The sequence below is a fragment of the Leuciscus leuciscus genome, assembly GCF_965113295.1.
Source record: "Leuciscus leuciscus genome assembly, chromosome: 22".
Taxonomy (NCBI): domain Eukaryota; kingdom Metazoa; phylum Chordata; class Actinopteri; order Cypriniformes; family Leuciscidae; genus Leuciscus; species Leuciscus leuciscus.
In genome coordinates this window covers 27,155,012-27,179,149 of record NC_138746.1, presented here as the reverse complement: position 1 = coordinate 27,179,149, position 24,138 = coordinate 27,155,012, and the positions used below count along the sequence as shown (strand labels likewise).

The 24,138-nt window shown below is 41.1% G+C and overlaps 1 protein-coding gene and 1 long non-coding RNA gene across 2 annotated transcripts in view; both read left to right on the top strand.

Moving 5' to 3' along the window:
- LOC309487005 (uncharacterized protein) overlaps positions 1–7,548 on the top strand; it is a 344,782-nt gene extending 337,234 nt beyond the window's left edge. The window contains exon 2 of the mRNA XM_082154546.1: positions 7,487–7,548. The gene's annotated coding sequence lies outside the window, so the exon portion shown is untranslated. The remainder of the gene's footprint in view (positions 1–7,486) is intronic.
- A 2,869-nt stretch (positions 7,549–10,417) lies between these two features.
- Positions 10,418–13,340, top strand: LOC309487054. Its single transcript, XR_014201740.1, has 3 exons — positions 10,418–10,506; positions 10,741–10,783; positions 13,113–13,340. It is a non-coding gene; the product is annotated as an uncharacterized lncRNA (long non-coding RNA).
- The last annotated feature ends 10,798 nt before the right edge of the window (positions 13,341–24,138 follow it).

Sequence of the window (24,138 nt, the reverse complement as noted above, 5' to 3'; positions counted from 1 at the left end):
GAAAATTTCGCTCCAACATCATCTTGCCATTGTTTCACAATGGCCTGGAGGTGATATAGAATGTTGGCTGCTGTGTGATCTTCATTAAGAACCTCCATCTTGAGAAGTGCTGTCACACGTTTATGTTCATCTATTCCTTGTGGACTCTGTTTGCATTCTATCCAGTGGCCAGTGAGAGAAAGATATGCATTTGTGGAAAATTTGCTCGTCCAGATGTCAGACGTGCAGTGCACAAATTTCCCTTCAATTTTTGAGAGAGCTTCTTTTACTTTTGTTTTCGCATCTTGGTAAAGTTGTGGTATAACTGTGCGAGAGAAATGCCAACGAGATGGTAGTTGGTATCGAGGTGCAACCACATTGAGAAGCTTGCGAAAACCTTTATTCTCCACTACTGAGTAGGGCATCAGGTCAAGGCAAATCATTTCTCCCACTGTGTTTGTTATTTGCTTTGCAGTGGGGTGGTTGGGTGGATAAGCCTGTTTTGCATTAAATGCAGCTAATATAGGTGATTGAAACTGACTTGCAGGGGTAGAACATGGCTGTGATGATGATTTGGTGCTGGTGGGGGGATTTGTGCTTGTGGTGGGGTTGGCAGACAGTACCAGGAGAGGATGCTTTAAGTGCATGTGATTATGCATAGCAGATGTTGACAGATGTTTGATATCTCTGCCTCTGCTGATTTGACTTTTGCACACATTACATATCACTTTAGTAATATCTGCAGCACTGACTGTAAAATGTTTCCACACAGAACTTGAGAATGTTTTTTTGGCTAGTGGAGGACCAAGAGATGGCTCAGCAGCAGCCACACTCTTTTCTATTTGGTTGCCCAAATCCATGTGGGGAGTTTCATCTAATTTAATGAGTGACTGGAAGCTATGCTATAATGCTAAGGTTAACTAACCTATAGCCTACATATTGCTGTCTGCAAAAAAAAAAAAAAAAAAAAAAAAAAAAAACCCGCTGAACTGTCATAAGTTAATATAGCATATAAGCATATATGTGGCATATAACTCCCACAAGTGCATACAATTCGACACTACACAAGCATTTTTTAACTTTTTTAACCAAACGTTAACGTTACTCTGTCAACAGTCTATAAATAGCCAAGCTAACACAGAGCGTTACGTACACAGAGCACCCGATTGCAGCGTAATGAAATAATATCCCGATCAAACTCCGCTTCCTGAAAGTTAAAAATTGCCTTTGGAACCCAGTTAAGCTACAAAAAACATTAAACAAAATTGTGACGCAGTTACGTTTTTTCGCTCAGCCGAGCGAGCTCTGTTGCTGTGTGGAGAATGGAGATGTGAGGAGCAGCCTGTGTCAGTTACCGCTTTTATTCTTTTCCCCTCCCCCGACTGAACGTCACTCTCTCTCTCTCACTCACTCATCCGGGCATGTACTGCGGTCTCATGAGAAAACGCAACTTTTTGATATAACGGTTTTCTTGTTCCCGAATACAAATATTTTTTAAAGTATTTGTTTGAAATAAGTATTTGTAAAAACCATGTTATTTGTGCCTTTCCGAATACCGTATTCGGGTTCGGCTCCACCCCTAACACCAATACTAGTCTTGTATCTGTTCCCAAGAAAGTGGTGGCTGAAATATGTGCAGTAAGTGGACATTTTCTAACTTTCCAAAGGAAAGAAAGTATAAGACTTTGTAATGTCTATTTGTTTCCATTGCACTGGACAGTGAATAAACCCTGTCAGATAACTGTCATATGGAGGAACTAGCCTACCTGCAAGTGCATAAATAACTTTACTTAATTTATACTTGTATGCTTTATGGCTGCAATATAAGTTGCAGGATTCCACATCTACAGAAAGGCCTACAGAAGAGTCTGCACAGACAGAGGAGACATAGGCCTACAGGTGGGCAGTGCATAGCCAACTTTTCCTTTTTATTTGTTGCATGAGGCATGTGTCTAATATCTCTTGTTGCAGGCACTTGACCACTGGCTTTTCTTTACAAAGAACAATTGAAATAAAACTCAAGGAACTAAGCATATTTGTCTTTTATTAAACATTTAATGAAAAGTGTTTTTTTTTTTTTTTTTGTGGCAATGTTGTGTAATATGGCACATGCAACAATGTCACAGGCCCTGTCAGGTGTGCAACCCTCAGACTTTTCAGACACTGAAATCTTCACTTTAGCCAAAGTTCATTTCATTGTGTGCCCTTGTCCTGGCTAGAGCTGCATTGTAACTGGTTTGGGTCAGGGAACGGGGTCATAAAACACCTGTCTGCAGGCAGGAACATGTCATAATCACATATGAAAAAATGCAGTTCTGTTAGGATCAGCATAAGTGTATGTAATACAGTGAGCTTGATATTTAATTGTGGAACTTTCCTTACCACTTTCAAATAATGTGCATAATGTGAATCTCTGAAAATTCTTAAGTCATGCACAGATCCTGGCCATTTTGCTTTCACATTTGTGATATGGAAGATTTTAGTCAACTGCCTTTTTTTATTTGATATAATATTACTAATGTGGAATATTAAGAATCACAATAGTAACTGGGCTGCACATTTACATTGTGAACCCCCTTTCTGTTCACATAATCCCCTTCATTGAGGCCTTGATGGCAGTCTATGGTCTACCTATAGTCTATGGTACCAGTCACGTTAGTGAAGCCTGAGTGACACATACTGTAATCGGCATGGTCATGATTGCACGATCTTCATAAAAAAATTATGATAGCCTAAAAAAACTGCTTTAAAAAAAACTGCTTTACAACATTGGGTCTTCAGTGGCTTGGAAATGACACAAAAAAACCTAAAACTGTTTTTTAAACCTAAAAGTGCCAGGTAAACTCCGAATGACACGACAGACAGCACTTTTCATCAAGTTCTCCGCATCTCCAATAGTGTAAAGGAAAGAGCAACTCGCAAATAATCTTAGGGCAATGCAAACAGTTTGTGCTGTAGTTAAAGCCAGACTCCGACAAGTCGAACATAAATGTGCGTTTCCAACAAATTAATAATGTAAACGACAATCTCACGAGTCACGAGAAAAAAAAAAAAAAATCTCTGAAAGTGCACTATCGCGCTGCGGTGGACTTCCCGTATCAGCTCCGCTTATGAAGCCGCAGTCTAATCCTGTTTACATGAAATAAGCCTGCTCGCGAGCAGGTTTAAGATTGCGCACCTGTTGCTATGACAGCAAGTTCAGGATGAGCTTCGAAGAACCAAACAATCCAAGATCATGCCAAAATCGCCAACAATCAAATCCAGCTAACTGAGTTAGCGACGTACGAAGAACGGGCCCCAGCAGTGCAGCAGAATATTGACATGGGTGTCGACGCTTGATAAGGCAGAACATTCTCCCAGACCCAGATTATAACTAATGCAATGTGATGAAAGGTAAGTTTGATTTCTAACATTATTCTCTCAACGGACATTTGCATCGATAGTCTAGTGTTATAATTGATTTGCGTTTGGTGCACTGTGGAGTGGGTAAAACGTTTTTTAATGGCTGGCTAACATATATCATTGACTCGCGCTTGCCTAGCATCGGCTAACTATCCAAATATAAGGACTGGATAATTTTGAAAAAAAAATGTCTCCACTGATGAATAACAACCAGGCTGACTTAAAAATGAGGTCCGATGTAAAAAATCCCAAACCACCCCTTTAAGCTATGATTACTCCACGCGCGCGTGCACATAAAAGAGTGACGTCGACACTGAACAACCAATCGCGGGTAGAGCGTGAGCGATATATTTTCCCGCGGAGGAGCAAGAGATAATCATTCAGAATTACGATGAATTTAAATATGTATTTCAAGCTCGAAACAATACGGTCTCTGCCAGGGCCGTGCAGAGACCTCTGGAGGGGCAGGTGCTCAAAGTATAAAAGGGGGCACATGGAACAAGGCTTTAAATAGGGCTGTGCTCAAAATATCAATACAGCAATATATAAATATGGATGATTCTGTATCGATACGGCAGCAAATGCATTGATGCAGTTTTGAAAAAGAAACAGAACAGGAAAGACAAATTTTAAGTTTAAAAGTTAAAACATTTATATAATTATGTGTACATATTAATAACTCTGGATTAGAAACTGAAGTATCTTAAGTTGCCCCAACCTGATGGCTTTTCCTTCTCTGTTCTAGCCTACAGAATAATAAAGAACAGCCGTTATAGTAAACTGTGTAGGACAAAATCAACGTGGCCCACGTTTCGTACAGTACAGTACAGTACAGTATAGTATAGTTTTATTTAATGCCATGTCAGCATCTGTGGCTATTTTCATGGCATAAACTGATTTACAAAAATACAAGAGTTACATTTATACAATGAAAATAAAAACAAAGCAAACAGAAAAAAAATACTTTAATACTTTACAATATTTTTAACATTAATGTGATACCTGTTTCTGGTAAATTCTTACTAAAGTCCTTAAGTGAGTTTGCTGCCTTTGCTGTTGTTACTGCTGCTGCTGATGATGATGATGATACTGCTGGAGTTGATCTGAGACTGAAGACATTAAAACAAACATATAGGAGATATATTAGCTGATTAAACAATTTTTATGTGACCATGACAAGATGTAAAGATAGCTGACAGTGTATAGAACTGGCTCACTAGCTCACGGACCTGCTGTAAAGCTGACTCTGCCCAGCCTGCTATAGGGGAGATGTTCACAGAGGCTGCTGCACACAACAAAACATAAGATACTGGTAAGTCTTACCAGTGTTGTGATCATTTTTAAGGCACTCTACGTTTTTTAAATAAATATTGTAATAATAATAATAGTTTAAGTATAAATAACATAAAAAGACCAGACCCCTCGACACCCGTGAAACTTTTCTCGCTAAACAGCAAGCTAACGTAACTTCTACAGCCTACACACAGACAGCAATGTAAACAACATTTCTGCATGCTCTCTTCACGTCGTTCTTGTAAAATAATAATAATAATAATAAGTAAACAACCATCATAAGCACTTCGCTGAGAATGAAACACCACTCACCAGTAGCCGCAGTGTTGAAGATATCCTCTGGTAGTGCGCGTAGCCGCGCAAATTTTAAAAATGCGCGTGCAGCGTGAGGAATCGTCCCGGTTGAGTTCGTCAGGTGAAAGGTCATCATGTGGGTCATTTTATTTACGGATGAATTATTATTCATTAATTTTACTAATAGTTAGATTGGGCAGGCATCCACAAAAGGGCCTTTAATTACAAAAAAGGAGAGGAAATTTTGCCTTGAAAAAAAAGGGCACTTTGGGCACCAAGGGGCAAAAGGGCAGGTGCTCGAGCACCCAAGGCCCCCCCCTCTGCACGTGCCTGGTCTCTGCTGCCAAAGCAAGAGAAGACTGTTGGAGAAAGATTGCTGATTGTCAATGTGTAAGTTAAACAAATTCGTTCTATATTTATGTAAAATGATGTATGTATGTGTAGCCTATATGTGTAATATAGTATCTCCTATAGCCTATTTTCATAATATATAAAAAAATTATACATGCACATTTTTTATATATTATAAAAATAGGCTATAGGCTATATTACACATAGGCTACACATACAAATATACATAATTTTACATAAATATAGAATGTATTTGTACTACTAAGAAAGCTAGGGAATCCTATCATAAGATTAACAGAATAATAATAAAGATTTAAAATAATTCTTAACATGTATTATATTGTATAGTACATTTGTGCAATTTGCTTTTTGAAAAAAATAAAATAAAATGTGTTCATGTGATGTCACCCTATCAATATATCTTACCGGCAATTTTATAAAAGCCCTCTTTTATGGACATGGCCGATAAATGTCCGGGGAACGCTATTAATTAAACTATTCATGTACTCCTGCAGAGCGAGGACCACCTTACGAATGGTTCGACAAACCGTGTTTTCCCCTAGCTTCTGTGCGTCACCCACCATGCAAGTATGTACCACTTGCAACAAAAAAACCGCAATGCAATATTTGCGGTACAGTCAGTGCATAAATTCGACGTGTTAAATTCTTTATGTGCGGCTCAAGAAGTTCGCAAAGATAAGACATTCCTTCCGTGGAAAATCTGTATCTTTCATACAAGTAACTATCAGGAAAGGCAAGGGGATTTTGACTGGCTAAAAACTCTCTACGAAGTGCTCGTCAAACAATTTGCGCTGAGATGTCACAGGATTTGGAAGAAAAGGTGAAGTCATTGCAACAGACACTGGGAATAAGTTACGTCACCTATATATTTCTTTGCTCTCAGCTGATTGGTCAAACTTCAGTCTAAGATCTTGAATCCAGAACATAACCTGCCCCGGAGCAGGTTAGCCGTGCAGCGTAAGATACCATGGCGACGAACACCGATTCAAGCCAAGCTACTTTTAGTACCTAAAACCCAGGGTTGGCGGAAACTAAACTGAAACATAGCTGGCTAGCCACCTAAACCGGCTTCATGGTACAGGCCCCAGCTGTAACTGCGGTGTTGTCTCTGTTCAGCCTTGTTAGTCACATGTCTTTTATTTTCCCGCCACTCATCCGTTGCCATATCTACCTTCATTAGTTCATCATCATCACCTGTGTCTTGTCAATCACCTTCATCTGTGTCACCTGGTTTATGTTCATCAGTGTCTGTATTTAGTTCCCTCTGTTCAGTCAATCTTGGTCCGTTCTCGTCAATGAGGTTTCGTTACAAGTGTGTAAATCCTGCCTGTTTGTATCACTTGAGTTATAGTTGTCAGTAGTGATGGCCAAATGAAGCGTTTCGAAGCATTATTGCTTTCTGATACAATTGTGTCGAAAATGGTTCATTACACGAAGCTTCATTCATATAGAAATTGCAGCACCATCTCCTGGTGAAGTAAATGTAATGCAACAAAGCTGACAACCATAAAATGCAAGTAGGCTTATATGTTAACGCCCCGTTTATTACGTGTTTACCGAGGCGATCAAAGCTGAAACAGTGTTAGTGCTGTGAAACTCATTTATGTTGGTGAATTTTACAGATACTGATGAATTTCATGTGTTCACCTTGATAATAAAACATTAAGCATGATGTGTGTGTGTAATTATTTCTTTAGACAAGGACAGAAGATCAGACCAGCTTAAAAAAAGTTGGAAACCATCACAGAAATACTAATGGTTTCTATTAAAATACCAATAGGAACCATTGGCTTTTACCATTTAAACCACTACATAATTCTTTTTTGTAGTGTGTTTGGGACATATTCCATTTGGATTTAATGCCCCCACCAATAGAACCCAACACATATCAGTAGAGACCCACAGAGACCACTATAATTCCCATTACAACCAATAAAATTCTCATGAAAACCATTAAATCCAATAGAATTTCGGTAATGGTTTCTATAGTTTTTTTTTTTAGCAGGGCAGTATCATGTGTGAAAGCTTTATCTTGTTTAGCTGTGGGATGCAGAACTCTTAACTTGTTAACTGGTGGGACTGATATTTTTGTATGTTGAAAAGGATGTGCTTGTGTAACTGGTTGTACTTGTATAATGTAGCAGAGGTTCTCTTACGAGAGGTATCTCGTACTGCGTAAGATATCTTACGCTAGGGGAAAATCCTTTTTCCGCGAGATATTGAAGTAAAAAATTATCCTTAATTTTGTAATAATGCAAAACGCGTTGCGGCAGCATACAGACATAGGCGAGGCAGCTCGCGCGCCTATTGGCTGCTCTGCGGCAACTGCAGCAGCCTATCGAGCGAGGCCTGGCGTGACGCCAGACCCAATGAGGGTGCTTCGCGCCCGCTGCGTCACGTCCCGCCGAAACGGGCGTGGTCTAGGCCTATAAATACCGCTCGCAGGCAGCTATTATCTGATTTTTCATCCTTCAAGCGAAGCACACGCATCGCTGAAGCTGGAGAAGAAGCCGCGCCGTCTGAGAGAGAGCACCTTCAGCGGGACGAGTCACTGAAGTCGCTGGCCGTGCCGCCTTCCTTGCCTTCCTGCTGCGCTTTCCGGTGCTTATATCCTTTCATTACTCTGTACTCTGTGTGTGTGTGTGTGTCGCCGCCGCGACACACATTCTAAAAGAGCTAGCGTCTTTTTCAAGATGCCTTCCTGCGGCTCGTGCAGAGCCACACTCAGCGACGGGGACCGCCACGTTGTTTGCGTTTCCTGCCTGGGTGAGGAACATGCAGTTCTCGCGCTCGCTGACGGCGGCTGCCCTCACTGCGAGCTGATGACCATGGCGACTCTGAGGACTCGCCTGGCTTTCTTCGCCGAGACTGCTCCCCCGCCCGCCGCGGTGTTGCGCCGTAAAAAGCGCCGTGCCCAGCGGGTCCCGGAACCTTCCCCCAGCCGCCAAAGCTCGCCGGTTCGCCCGCCTGCTTCACCGGCTTCGTCAGCTTCTCTTCCTGACGGACAGCGGCCGCTGTCTGCCGTCGCTTCCGTCGACATCGCTGACGAGGAAGCCCTGCTGGGAGAGGATGATTCCTGCTCTATCCTGGCGTCAGGCAGTGAGGATTGGGCGGGCTCTGAGGACCCCGCCCCCCCTGCCCGCACATCGTCAGGCAAGAGAGCGTCCATCGAGACGGAGCTCATGCGAGTACTCGCACAGGCCGCGGTGAGCCTCGGCCTCGAGTGGTCTTCGCCCGAGCAGCCCGCTCACAACCGGCTGGATGGCTTTTTCCTGCCTGGGGAGCGCGCTTCGCCTGCGTACAGACCAGCGCCTTTTCTTCCTGAGCTACACGAAGAAGTCGCTAAGTCTTGGAACGCCCCCTATTCAGCTAGAGTGCGTCCTGCTGTTTCTTTGGCATTCTCCGCAGTTGACGATGCCAAGAACAGGGGATCCCAGGTGAAAATAAAGTGTACTTGAGTGCACTAAAAAAACACTTAAATACAAGAAAGTACATTTGTAGTACATTCCTATTTTTTGTGCTAAAGAAAAGTTAAAAAATTATACACTATAAATACACTAATTAAAAGTATATTTTTACTTAAGTAGTACTTAAGTGTAATTGCAAAAGTATACTAAATAACATTGATATTTTAAATGTATTTTTAGTGCATAAGAAAAAATATATACTATTGAAAAAATACACAGAAGTGTTTTATTAGTGTATTTCTTACAAGTACATTTTTAACACATTAAAAATAGTTCATTGTTAGTGCACTTTTAGATAGCTATTATAAGTTTAAATTAAATTGATTTTACTTAAAATATATTCAAAATGTAATAGTCAAAAATTAAATTTTCCCAAAAGTAGTATTTAAGTACACTTTATAAAAATAAACTAAATATTACTAATTCTTTAAATTAATTTTAAGTGTATAAGGTACTCCCAGGTGAAAAAGACATAGTATTAAATGTATTAAAAATATACTTGAAATACAAATAGTATAATACATTTGTATTACCAACATGCTTATTTGAAGTGCATAAAAAATACATTGAATTGTATTTTAATATATTTCTAAAAAGTATACTAGAAATACATTGGTAATAAATATATGCTTAATTATACTTTAAATAAATATGCTAAACACAAGCATAATTTTAATATATTTCCAACAAATGCACTACAAGTACATTGGTAATAAATAGATGATTAATTATACTTTCAATAAATATGCTAAACACAGGCATACTTTTAATATATTTCTAACAAATGCACTAAAGGTACATTGGTAATAAATATATGCTTAATTATAATTTTAAGAAATATGCTAAACACAAGCATACTTTTAATATATTTCTAAAAAAAAAAGCACTACAAGTACATTGTTAATAAATATGCTTAGTTACATTTTTAAGAAATATGCTAACACAATCTACCATTTGTGTGAAGTTTTAGTGTATTTAAAGAAATCATACTTATGTTGCTCTTAATTAAAATACATTTGTGTAACTTGTGTAAGAACATAGCTAAATCTAAAATATTAAAATGGTTAATCTAAAATATAAAAAGCTTTTAATGTGTTTAAAGTACTTTAAACACGTAGGCCTACTGCAATATATTTGTAATATTTATCATTTTACCATTTTAATATTTTAGATTTTTTTGTATAATGTACCAACTTCTAATGTATTATAAACATTTGTCTACTATCATTAAGCATTGCAATAAGCACTTAAAATGAATGTTGTTCACTTTTACTTGTTTGTAGGCTACTTGTAAAGGGCTGTTGTCCATTACATGATGTTTTTACTACTGAAATTCCCACATGGATATCAACATCATATTATTTTAAATGCATAATAGATACATTTTCCAAATATGTTTAAATGTTGTCCAAAAATATGTTGTACTTGTTTGAATTTGAAAAACGCTAATAACACACGTGACTAATCCTGATTGGTTCCAGCTGTTGAACGTCTGTGATTGGTTCTGGTGTAATTATGAGCTCACACCTCACTCAGAGCTTGCTGACGGCTGTGCGTTCATTGAATGTGATTATATTTCGGCGTCGCGTCGCTTGTAGTTAGGACACGGTGTAATAATTCAGAGATAGAAGTCTAAATTCAAACTAGAGCGATCGTGTTTCTTTAGAGGACTTGGAGGAAACCACGCGATATGGATTAGGTGAGTTTTTTTGCGATTAAGTAAGTATAAGTAAGTAAGTAAGTACTTATGCGATTAACCTTTTCAAACGTGAAGGTTTCATTAGTCTACGATATTTCAGTTTTTATTTCTAAGATTAACGGAATTCTTAAATGTTTTGCAACTAATGAGTGATCATGACAGTAGCCTATTTAGATTTTTTTTCTAACGTTAATAGAAAAAGTAACTGTTAGTGTTGTTTTTATTTTTTCCAAGTCGAATCTCGAAGAGATGAAGATACTGCTATCAGAAGTTACTGGTAAGTTTTAGTTGCTGTTTGCATAAATACATAGCTCACTGTTTAGTTTTTGTCCTAGTTTTTTTCCAACATTTTTTCCTAGCTTCTTAGTCTAGTCTAATTTGTGTTCATTCATGTAAAAATCTATGGAATTGTTTTTTTGGGACAGCTGCAAGTCACTTGTCATGGCTTACAATATTTTGCACTACTTCTAATTTCCTTAACTCTTTGAAGAGTTTGAGAGTTTGTGTTTCTGCACATAACTTTTTTTTTTGCTCTCAAAGTCAAAGGGGGCTGACTAAAACAAGATTAGCATTTGTTGTACATTTTAATTATTCTTGTTGGCTGCGTATACTTTTTCAGTTAAACGGTTAGCCTAAATTGCCCTTTTTTGCTGTGATACAGTGACATATGTAGACTTCACAGTTGTTCAAGAGCTATTTTATTAACTCCTTTTCTTAATTAAGTAAGGAATAATTGACGACAGGCCGTTGAATTATTAGAAAAATAATGCACACCCGAGGTGGTAATGCGGTCACGACGCGAAGCGGAGTGGCCGTTACACCTCGGGTGTGCATTATTTTTCTAATAATTCAACGGCCTGAAGTCAATTATTCCGCTTATACTACAGTTACCACACCTCGAAACATTTGTTCAGATTTTGTATTTCAAGACGTTTGTAAAGTTTTTGTCATTAAAACGCTCTTGTATGTAGGACTAATTTCTTACGCATCTAATCCCATGCCTCCGTTGCTAATTCCAAAACGTCATTTCAGAGTTAGTAACGGAGGTTTGAGCCGCTGATAGCAGACTAATGCTGGGGACACACGACTAGCTGACACATTCTCTGACTGGTTTCATCGACTGCAGCAGATTTTAAACACCGACTTTGAACACAGACTGAACGCGCTGAACACGCGTTTGGTCATGATCAGTCATAAGTATCAAATTACATTCATAACCGGCCTTAAAGTGTGTTCCCGGCTTTATGCAGTTATTAATGCAGTTATTAGAGAGATGTTGCAATAATGAGACAAAAAAGCATGTGCGTCAATATTATTATTTATTAATTAATTCAATTCGTTTTAATTAATTCGTTAATTCTTTTTTATTTTTTTATTTATTATTGACAGATGACAGTAGACTGCCAAATAAATGAAACCCAAAGCCCTTTTAACAAGTAGGCCTATCAATAATTATTTATTTGTTCAATTATCTGCAATAAAAATCCGTGCTGCAGGACTATCCATTTATTTAGCCTATATTCAGTTTAATTTTCTATTGATTATAGATAGGACTTTATAGTTTATTTATTCAAATTAAACTGCATGTTTCTATTGATTGTGAAGCTAGACGTTGAAAATTGCAGATCAAGCGCACGGGGCGAAATGCTTTTTCTTGTTATGAATTGTATCCTATTTTCCGTTATTACAGTTGACTACGCGAAGTGATATGGAACTGTAATGCGGTCAAGACCTGCCTGGAACTACTTTAGCCGTGCGTTTCCCTGAAAATAATGCACACCTTAGAACGTTCGTCAACCAATCAGATTCAAGCATTCAACGGCCCTGTAGTATAACATGTTATATTAAATGTCTACTGTTAAAATATATGAACTAAGCATTACATGCTATGTTAAAGAATTCCATTTTTACTAGGTGAAAAAGACTTACTATTAAATGTAATAAATATGTACTTAAGTATGTTTTTAGTACAAAACAAATATACTTTAATGCATTTATAATACATTTAACAGTATGTCTTTTTCACCTTTTATGTACAACAGAGGGAAATGTCAAAACATTATACACTGTAAAAAAAAAATTACATCCCCAAGTCAAAAATTTCTAGTGACTGATCACATCTAAATTTTTCAATTAGTCTGACGTATTATTTCTCATTGAGCCAATGTTAACAGACTATTGCAACAAGAATTGCACTTGGGCCAATTAAAAAATTTAGATGTGACCCGTCACTAGAAACTTTTGACTTGGAGAGGTTAGAATTTTTTTACAGTGTACTGTGTTGTAATAAAAAACGTCTAGGTTACGACCTCTGTTCCCTGAGAACAGGGAATGAGACACTGCATTGATGACGATATGGGGAACACCCTCCATGTAAACCGGTGTTTGAAAAGCTGTACAATCTCGGCAATAGAATTTGACTGGCGACAGCCTATGACACGACTAGTGCGACTCAGAAGAATTAAAGAGGCGCCTTGAGAACATTGTTCCCCAATAGCATCATCGAAGCAGTGCAAGTTCCCTTTTGATAGGGAACAGTTACTTTTTTAACAGAGGTTAATTTTGCTTTAATATAAAAATAAACTAATCTTTTTCCCCTTTCATAGACACTGTGATCAAACAATTTCCAACACGTCTGAGGTGCGAGCACTGATTCGAAGGAAATGCAACAATAAGGCAAACTCCAAGACCAATCAGTAACAGTACTGTAACTGTTTGCAGCTATTAATGATTGCACTTTATTGACTAGTTAGGTTTATTGAAGTTAGTTTTTTTGTTGTTGTTTATAATACCTCTGCAGATCACTGTATTTTATGTTAATGTATTTTTTTTTACAGTTTGCATATGCTGCTGTACTGATGTACACTGGGTAATACATTAAAGTTTACTAGCTTTCAAAGTGTGTTTTATACAATTCTTTTTTTAATGTGTGTTTTAATACACCATTAACATATTTAATTGTTTTATAAAGGTACTGTTCACAGTATTAAAACATATTTGAAATGATTTACTATATAAAAAAATGTGAGCAATACATAAATATGATTTGTATATATTATATATTCTTAAATTTTAAATAATTTTAGTGTATTTAAAATGCAATAAAGATGGGTTCAATTGTACTAAAAGGGGTAACAAAATAAATTAAAGCCTAAATAGTATGTTAAAAGCGTATTTTAGTTCATCTTCAGTGTGTCTCAAAATAGCACAGTTGAGTACACTAAGATGATCTTAAGTTTATATTAAGCAGTACTAAAGGTAAGCTTTTAGTATATTAAGTGCAAAATAAGTATGTCGAAAATAGAGCACTTTAAGTACATTATGGCAGTGTATTATGGAAGTGTAATAAAATGTATTTTAGTGCACTTTTTTTAATCTAGGAATACATTCTAAGTATAATTTGTAAATAATTTAATATTATTATTATTATAATTTAAATAGTTTATTATTGTATTTAAAGATGATTTCAATTATACTTAAAGTGGTAACAAAATAAATTTTTTTTAAATATGAAATAGTATATTAAAAATACACTTAAATTCATCTTCAGTGTGTCTCAAAAAAGCACAATTGAGTACACTAAGATGATTTTAAGTTTATATTAAGCAGTACTAAAGATGAGCTTTTAGTATATTAAGTGCAAAATAAGTGTGTCGAAAATAGAGCACTTTAAGTACATTATGAAAGTGTATTATGGAAGTGTACTAAGTGCACTTAAATAAAATGTATTTTAGTGCACTTTTTTTTCACCTGGGATACCTTTCGCTGCCGCCGGTCGAAGAGGCGATAGCGGCCCACTTATGTCCGCCCTCCGCTGGACGGCGCGCTAAGCTGTCCCTACCCTCTAAAGCTTGCCGCACGACGTCAAGCCTGCTCCGCCGCGCTTTCTCCGCCGCCGGGCAAGCTGCGTCAGCGCTGCACACCATGGCCACGTTACAGATCTTCCAGGCCGATCTCCTCCGAAAGCTGGATGAGAAAGGACCTGACGCGATCTGCGTGCCGGACTTAAGGAGTGCCACGGACCTCGCTCTCCGTGCTACTAAGTCCGCAGCGCAGGCCATTGGACGGAGTATGGCCTCTCTCACTGTGACCGAGAGACACCTGTGGCTGACGCTCTCAGAAATGGCCGAGTCCGAGCGCACCACGTTCCTCGACGCCCCGCTTTCTCCCACGGGCCTCTTTGGATCCTCCGTCAAGGATTTTGCGGAGAGATTCGCAGAGGTACAGAAAGCGTCACAGGCTATGAAGCACTTCCTCCCGAAGCGCTCCAGCTCTGCAGCAGGCCGTGCGAAACCGTCTGCACAGAGCTCACAGCCCCAGCCACCGTCCACTGCCGCCACTTCGCAGCGCCGCCAGGCCCGAAGCGCGAGACCGCGCTCCCGCTCATCCGGCCGCCGCCCCGCCATGCGTGGCCCGCGACCTAGGATTGCGGTAAAGCCCGAGGCCCCAAAGTCGTCCTAGCACGCCTAGGAAAACGACGGTGTTCAAGTCCCGCTGCGGCCGGACTCACACCAAAGTTATTCGCTCGTCCAGTTCCAGCAAATGTGACTGTTCCAGTGTTTTCTGCAGCCAACAAGCCGGTTCTGTCACCCGCTTGCCTGCACACAAATGCCGTTTTCACGGCTACCCAGATAAATCCCCAAAAGAGTGTATTTTCTGGTGTCCCGGCCACGGCCGATGGTGTCTCATGTGTAGTAAGAATGCCCACTGCCCAGTGCCCATCTCTACACACAAGCACAGCCTGTCACACAGGGCCCGCGCACATAAAATCGCCTCAGATCGATTGCGCTTCAAACATGGTGAATGTGCCCACTACCCAGTGCCCACAAACACCACGTTATGCATGTCTCACGGTTTCTGTAAAAACGAAACCAGCATGCATTCGCTTCACTCAAGCGAACAATGCTTTCGGTGTGTTAAATGTGCCCGATGTCCCGCGCCCACATCCACATATAGACATGACAGTTCCTACGGGAACCGCCCAGCCCTCCCCCTCGCGGTTGACCGCCGCAGAGGAGTCAAGCGTGGGCAATCTGCCCGCTGTAATCAGCGCGCCCCATGCCTCAAATGTCACGAGCGCGACGCTTGTGTTACAGCACGCCGAAGCCTCTCCATCGCTGAGCGAGCGGAGCGCGCTTCGTATTCAACCCCTAGCTATTCATGCAGATGCATGGGCAAAGCTGCCCGGGGTTTCGAAGTGGGTGCTGGACATTATAAAAAGAGGCTATTCGCTACAGTTTCGCCGACGCCCTCGCCGCTATGCGGCGCGCGTCGAGACCACGGTAAAAGCAGAAGTAGCACATTTACTCCGAGCCGAAGTGGCGAAACTATTGAACAAAGGGGCCATAGAGCCTCTCTCTCAAGTTCAGAGCGAAGGAGGGCTATACAGCAGATACTTCCTGGTACCGAAAAAAGACGGGGGTCTCAGACCCATACTAGATCTAAGGCAACTGAACAGAGTGCTTGTGAAGCGACAGTTCAGGATGCTCACGACCAGACAAATCCTCGCACAGATTCGCCAAGGAGATTGGTTTGTGTCAATAGATCTGAAAGACGCGTATTTTCAAATACAGATAGCTTCACGTCACAGGCGATATTTGAGATTCGCCTTCGAGGGCCAGGCATATCAGTACACAGTCCTGCCGTTCGGTTTATCCCTGGCACCCCGTACGTTTACGAAGTGCATGGATGCGGCGCTCGCACCCCTCAGAATGAGGGGCGTGCGAGTACTGAACTATTTGGACGATTGGCTGATTCTAGCGCAATCTCGCTCAGTGCTCATAGAACACACGACCGTTTTACTCGATCACCTCGAGAATTTGGGTCTCAGTGTCAATTGGGCGAAGAGCTCTCTGTCCCCCAGTCAGACGATATCTTTCCTGGGCACAGAATTGGACTCGCTGTCCATGATAGCGCGACTATCACCACAGCGCGCGGTAGACATTCAGCGCACAGCGAACTCGTTCCGCTGCGGCGCGTCTGTCCCGCTCAAGAAATTTCAGAAGATGCTGGGTCTCATGGCCTCAGCATCATCAGTGCTCCAGCTGGGCCTGCTCCGCATGCGCCCGCTGCAGTTTTGGCTGAAAGCGCGAGTCCCACGCCAAGCGTGGGCATCCGGTTTGCTTCGCCTCAAGGTCAATCAGAAGTGCGTCACAGCTCTGAAACCTTGGAGAGTGAACGACTGGTACCAATCAGGTGTAAGCCTGGGGACTTCCTCGAGGGTGAGAGTGGTGTCCACGGACGCGTCCACCTCGGGATGGGGAGCGTTGCTCGAGGGCAGTGGTCGGAACGGGAGAAGCTCCTGCACATAAACTGCCTCGAAATGCTGGCAGTAGACAACGCGCTGACGCGGTTTTGTCCCCAAATAAAAGGATGCCACGTCCTGGTCCGCTCGGACAACATGTCTGTGGTGTCCTACATAAATCGCCAGGGCGGCCTCAGGTCCAGGAACCTGTACAGGCTAGCAGAACGCCTCCTGGTATGGGCTCAGCGCAACCTGCGCTCGCTCAGAGCAGCGCACGTGCCAGGGCTCCTAAATATAGGACCAGACAGACTGTCCAGGAACAATGTTCCGGCAGGCGAATGGTCTCTACACCCACAGACAGTCCAACTGCTGTGGAAGAAATTCGGCAGAGCGGAAGTAGACCTGTTCGCGTCTCAAGAAAACGCTCACTGTCAGAAATTTTTCTCCAAGAGCAGGGTCATGTATGGCTCATGTATGGCCCCGCCGCCCGCTCTATGCTTTCCCCCCGTCTCTCTCCTACCTCAGGTGATAGAGCGGATCAGGGAAGAAGGATGTTCAGTATTGCTGGTAGCACCGTTCTGGGAAAACCAACCTTGGTTCCCAGTCGTGATGCAGTTAGCAAGCACTGCCCCGTGGCCAGTGCCAGTGAGGAGAGACCTCCTCTCTCAGGCCCACGGCTCGATCTGGCATCCTCACCCGGAATTGTGGTCCCTTCATGTCTGGGCCATCAACGGGTACATGTTGAACTCCCTAAGGGAGTATTAAACACGATCACGCAGGCTAGAGCTCCGTCTACGAGACGGCTCTACTCCTCGAAATGGTCAGTGTTTTCGGGCTGGTGCACAGCCCGTGGCGCGTCACCCACAGACTGTGGAGTGACGGAGGTGCTTTCCTTCCTACAAGAGCTGTTGGATAAGGGCAGGACCCCTTCCACGCTCAAAGTTTATGTGGCGGCTATAGCAGCGTTCTCAGGAACAACGCTTGGTCAGTCAATAGGAAGGAACGATTTAGTCATCCGCTTCCTTAGAGGGGCTAAGAGACTGAATCCTCCCAGACCTCCCTCAGTCCCCGTATGGGACCTTTCTACGGTTCTGGAAGCAATGAAAGGTGGACCATTCGAGCCTTTACAGTCAATTGATCTGAAACACCTGTCTTTCAAGAATGTGTTTCTGCTGGCTCTCGCTTCAGTGAAGCGCATAGGGGACTTACACGCGCTCTCTGTGAGCGCGACGTGCATGGAATTTGGGCCTAATGCAGGGGCGTTGCTAGACACCTTTTACTGGGGCACGTGCCCCAGTATAAATCTGCTGTGCCCCAGTAAATTTGAAGTTTGAATTTAACAATTTATTTTATTTGTCAATGTATTTAATAGAAATTATATTATAGGGTAATATAAATTATCTATTTGCAACGCATTAATAAAACAATCAACGCTTGTAAAAGCAACGCAGTTTAACCGAAAACAGAAACTGACCCGCGCGACAGAAATCCATGTCCACGCGCGTCTGTTTAGCAACTGCAGCGCGCGCACATTTGAGCACACCGAAGTCCGGCCAAGTGTTGGCACGCTATTGAGGTAGGCTATGAAAACATGACGAAACAAAAGTTTGTAAATAATACAAATAATAGTATTTTTATTCATTATTGGCTTCTGCAGATGGACATCAGAATTTTTTTTGTACGAAGCAGGGACAGGGAAGCAGAAAGGAGAGATAAGTTTGAGGGAGGTAAGACTTGATAAACAATTTACATCATCAGACATCAGATGCAGAAGCATCAAGCCTATGAAAAACCTCTGCCAAGAAATGGAATTGCACTTTACAATAGGCAAAGACTTTTTATACAGAAAAATTATGACCATGTACATTAAACTACTATGACTGGGAGAAAGTGCAACGTGCAATATGGCAGAATAAGTGCCGTATTTTGTTCCGATCAGACTGTAAAAGGAGATGGACAACGCCCCTTCACTCTCTTCCATTGAAGAAAAGTGAAGCCGCCAAAGTCTCCGAGTCTGCGCAGTAGTGAGCGTGAAGTGAGAAACTCAGTTTTAAGAAATAAATAAATAATTTTTACCCCCTTGAATTTCTGTTTATAGTGCAAATATCTATCTATCTATCTATCTATCTATCTATCTATCTATCTATCTATCTATCTATATACACACACACACATACACATATACATATACACACACACATATATATGTATTTATATGTATGTGTACATACTACACATACATGCATGCATACATACACACACACACTCACACAGCGCTTTAGAAATAGAGTTGAGTTTCTGACTTGCTATTTTTGCATATTCAGTGTGTGTGTGTGTGTAGATCCGTTTATATTTAGATATACATATGAGCTACAATATATTGTTTCACAGCAGCTTCACAATAGTAACAAATAAAAAAATCGCCTGAGAAGCAGCTTGGCCAACAAGCGTCAATATTCAGTTACTTCACTTTTACTTAATAGTCACTTCAGTGTTGATTCAGTTTAGTTCAATAACTGTAACATTCATCAAATATACTGTATAATATATACAGTGTATTTGGGCACATACATGTACGTGTGACAAACTCGTGTGAAAAAAAAAACAGACACACTGAACAAGCAAAAGATACAAGATAGTGTTTTACATAATTCATATCTGTGTGTAGTTTGATGTGTATGTTAGCTAATCATTTTATGTTTGTGTGTAGAGTTACTACGCAAAAACTAAATTTTTGGAAGAGTTTAAATAGTTTTGAATGTTGACAATACATACACATTAACATTTTGTTCATTCATTGCAACATTTATCCTCATTCTCATGTTTAAGAATCTGTTATCTGCTTGATAAATCATTTATGCTACTGCCCACTGTCTTGCTTTTAAAGCTATTGTTATCCAAATTTTTGACCTTCAAACACCTTAAAATACACATTTGTAGGTCCGAGAAATCCAAATTTTCACGGGGGAGCATGCCCCCGAACCCCCCGAAGTTACCCAACTACCCAGCCTTGTGTTTTGGAAACAAACGCCCCTGCCTGCAGCACTGTATAGCACAGAAAATAAACACATTGTTGTGTTCTGTACTACTGTCTTTGATTGTTTGTGATTAACAATGATTCATTCTTTCGGATATGAAATTTATATTTAATCGGTAAGCCACGGCCTCCTTAGTTACTGTTGCTATCTCAGACAAACAATGGGGGACCTGTGCCCCAGTAGAGCTTTATGTCTAGAAACACCCCTGGCCTAATGACTCAAAAGTTATACTCAAACCTAAGCACGGTTATGTTCCGAAATCCCTCAACACACCGTTTAGGGCGCAGGTTATCTCCCTGTCAGCCCTGATGAGGAAAGAGACGCGGGCCTCCTTTGCCCAGTCAGGGCATTACGAGCTTATGTGTCTCGCTCGTCTGTTTTCAGACAGACGGAGCAGCTCTTTGTTTCGTTTAGCGGGCGTTCTAAGGGACTAGCCGCGTCGAAACAGAGCCTATCCAGATGGATAGTTGATGCTATAGCGCTGGCATACGCCTCCAAGAGCATGCAGTGCCCGTTAGGTGTCAGAGCGCACTCCACGAGAGGCGTGGCCTCTTCGTGGGCCTGGTCGAGTGGGATTGCCTTGCAAGATATTTGTACGGCGGCAGGCTGGGCCTCCCCGTCTACATTTATAAGGTTCTACAACCTAGAGGTTCCCGCCCTGCAGGCCAGGCTGCTGTCGGTCTAAGTTAACCAGTATTATCTGACCTGATGCTATCAGCTCAGAATGCTGCGTCTACTGAGCACAGCTCGATGATCGACAGTGAAAAGCAGTAGCACGAGATATGCCTGGGCAAACTGTGTAAGACCCACATTTCCCCATCAGTTCGGGCCGTACCCCGCCCTGTCTGTATGATGAAATTCGCGTCTAAGCGATGCTGCCATATGTGGAAGAGTGCGGCTTCGCCCCTCCCTCTTCCCGGACTCCCTGTGAGTTCCCTGGGTGATTGTGCACTATATGTACCCCGGGTTTTCGCCCTTGGGTCTTTGGTGTCAGATCTCAGCATGCACGGCGTTTTGCATTGGGTCCCCTAGCGTAAGATATCTTACGCAGTACGAGAGACCTCTCGTAAGGGAACGTACTCGGTTACTAACGTAACCTCGTTTCTCTCTAGAAGAGGGAACGAGTACTGCGTATCTTGCCGTGCATGCACACGCTCTGGTTGCTTTGATGATGAAAAACCAGATAATAGCTGCCTGCGAGCGGTATTTATAGGCCTAGACCACGCCCGTTTCGGCGGGACGTGACGCAGCGGGCGCGAAGCACCCTCATTGGGTCTGGCGTCACGCCAGGCCTCGCTCGATAGGCTGCTGCAGTTGCCGCAGAGCAGCCAATAGGCGCGCGGGCTGCCTCGCCTATGTCTGCATGCTGCCACAACGCGTTTTGCATTATTATAAAATTAAGGATAATTTTTGGCTTCAATATCTCGCGGAAAAAGGATTTTCCCCTAGCGTAAGATATCTTACGCAGTACTCGTTCCCTCTTCTAGAGAGAACCAAGGTTACGTTAGTAACCGAGTACGGTTTTTGAAGTTTCTGTCTTTGATGCATATTTTTATGCAACAATGTTCATATGTTCTCTAATTAATAATAAAAAAATGTGGCAGAGGGTGTGCTTTGGGTACATGCAGAAGGCTTAGACAAAGTGTTCATTAAATGGTATGGTTTTTATTCAGAAATATTATTTTCTTTGTCTTTGGTGAAAGGTGATATCTTTTTTTTTTTTTTAAACAATTTCACCAGCTTTAGAGACACCGACTACTGCAACCCACAGTGTTGCCATGGTTTGGCTTCACTTTTATAAGAAATACAGCCGCCAGGTTTCAAACCTGTCAACACTGGATTGGGCTGTCAAAGCAGTCAGGTGGTTCACTACAGGAGTGAACCAGTGTGTTTGCTTCAGAAGTCATTTTCACGTGACTAGTGACGTAATGATACAAGCTCCGAAGCAGTGGTTCATTGCAAGGACCGTTCGAGTTTGAAGCAAGCTTCGGAGCGTCGGTGTCAGACGTAACATCACTAGTTGTCAGTAAACACTTTGCATTGGAGTCTTCTGCCTTCCTTGTCTTCTTCTGCCTGCACATACCCCGACAACAGCATAGGTACTCACATAGCAGAATGGAGGTTTTGAGAGCTACAGCAAAGGGGAAGATTTTCAGTTATTAAGAGAATTTGAGCATTTGCAACTGAAAAGAGATTAGAACATCTAAAAAAATTTTTTTTTTTTTAATGTCACATTGATAGCATGCACAAACACAAAGTTCATTCAAAACTACATGTTTATTGCACCAAATATTTGTCTTGGTGTGAACAGGCCTCTAAACTTTAAGGAATCTTTTGTGTTCTATGGAAATAATACAAGTATGCAGGTTATGAGGGAGAGTAAATTATGACAATATTTTATGTGAACTATTTGTTTACTGGTAAAATAATGTTTGACTTGGTTTGTTTTGGTATGTTACAGTCCAACCGTTTAAAACATAGTTTGACATGGTTAAGTTTAAAGTTGTCTCAGGCTTCACACCATAACCATAACCACTTCCACATTTCACACTTTGTTTATATATTGAGACCGTTTGTCACCTCTCTTGCCACTGCAAGAAAAAATGAAGATGATGTTGAACATCTCAATAAAGAAGTTTATTGCAGCGTAGCAGTGACAATGTACATTAAGCATCTTGTGTTCATCGGAGTCAGCAAAAACAGCAAACAGCAAAACCACAAAAACAGTATGTTGTGACGACGTCTTAAGTTAGTCATACTTTGGTCGGTGTGACGTTACTTAATGACAGCGTTGTGAGGGTGTCATTGTAAAATAAAAAATGTTATCCATTCAGCATCACTTGCACAAACCACCATCCTGGTATGTGAATAAACACAGTCAGTGAATAATCACAGACAGTCCACGATAAATCCATTCAAGTTAGACATGCAACACAGCGTTCATCCTGCAAAGGATTCAGACAAAAATCAGTCTGTCTATTCTCTTTGCTCCAGGTAATTAACATAATCAATCAGCATGCCGCCCATCCTCGCTTGACATTTCGTCATAAGGCGCGTTTCCATTAAAGATTTGCACAAAACTTTTGCGATTTTTTTCTAAATGTCGACAAAAAACTATTGCGAAATGACGCCGTTTCCATTAACCGATGTTATGCGACTAAAACTTATTTTTTCCTCTCGCGAAGTAAAATCGTTCCAAAAACCATGGCAACGGACATTGGTAGCTTTATGTACTATATCCCAGCCACTGCGATTATTATTAATCGAAGGAGATGTATGTGTGTTTTCCAAGCATTAATGGTAAGGAACGACCCTTATTATACTTGTGAGCGGCTCATATGAGGTGTTTTCTGGGTGTTTCTCCCTCATATCTGCTTCGAGGTCTTGACTGTGGCATTTATTTGAGGTTTAGAATCCATTATTCCTGTAATTCTTTTATCTTATATGAATTTAATAAATAACTGTATTCTGTCCAAACATACCGCGTCATCTACGTCAGGTGACTTGTAAATGCGCATAAACTGTTTACATTGCAGTTTTGCTAAATATTTATTTTTCGAATTGCCTGAAAAACCACCTCATCTGAGCGTAAAAACCTTTTTGCAATAAATGGGAGTTTTTGCGATATTGACGTGTTTCCATGGGTGTATTTTCAATTCGCAATTTCAATTTGCGCAATTTGAAGGGTAATGGAAACGCGGCTAGTGATGCGTTGTCAGATTTGAGATTAGCCGTAGTGCAAATACGAGCCCAACATGGTCACCATTATTTTGCCATGTAACATATTTCGTTGATCTAGGAACAGCATTCCTAAACCTACCACTAAACCTTACCCTACCCATAAGTTATCCCTAAAATTAAAGGAAAATGATAGGTGAATAACAGTGATGTGAAGCAACTAAACTTGACATAAACTGTAAACTTGTCCCTCAAATCTGATTGGTTGATTGGAATGCTGATCAAGATCAACAAAGATGTTAATCCAGGAATATGTTGTACTTTGTGAAACCATGTTTACCGGCAAAACATGGGTGGAGAGCGATGCGGTTCGAGTTTTTACTGAAAACCGTATACTTCTAGTATACAAAAAAGCTAATGAACACAGGAAGCTGCATTTACGGGTAATTCAAAGTCTCAGCGGTTACTCTTTTCCCTGTGTGGTGGTGGTGGTGGTGAATGGTGATCGGTGAAGCAATGCAGGAATCCAGGAAGACGACGAGGAACAAGAAGAATCCACAACAAGGAAGCCAGGAGACGAACACGGAACAGGGAACACACACCGGGGAAGCCACAACGATCTGACAACATGAGACACCAGTTATTGAACATATAAAGGGACAAACAAGTGGT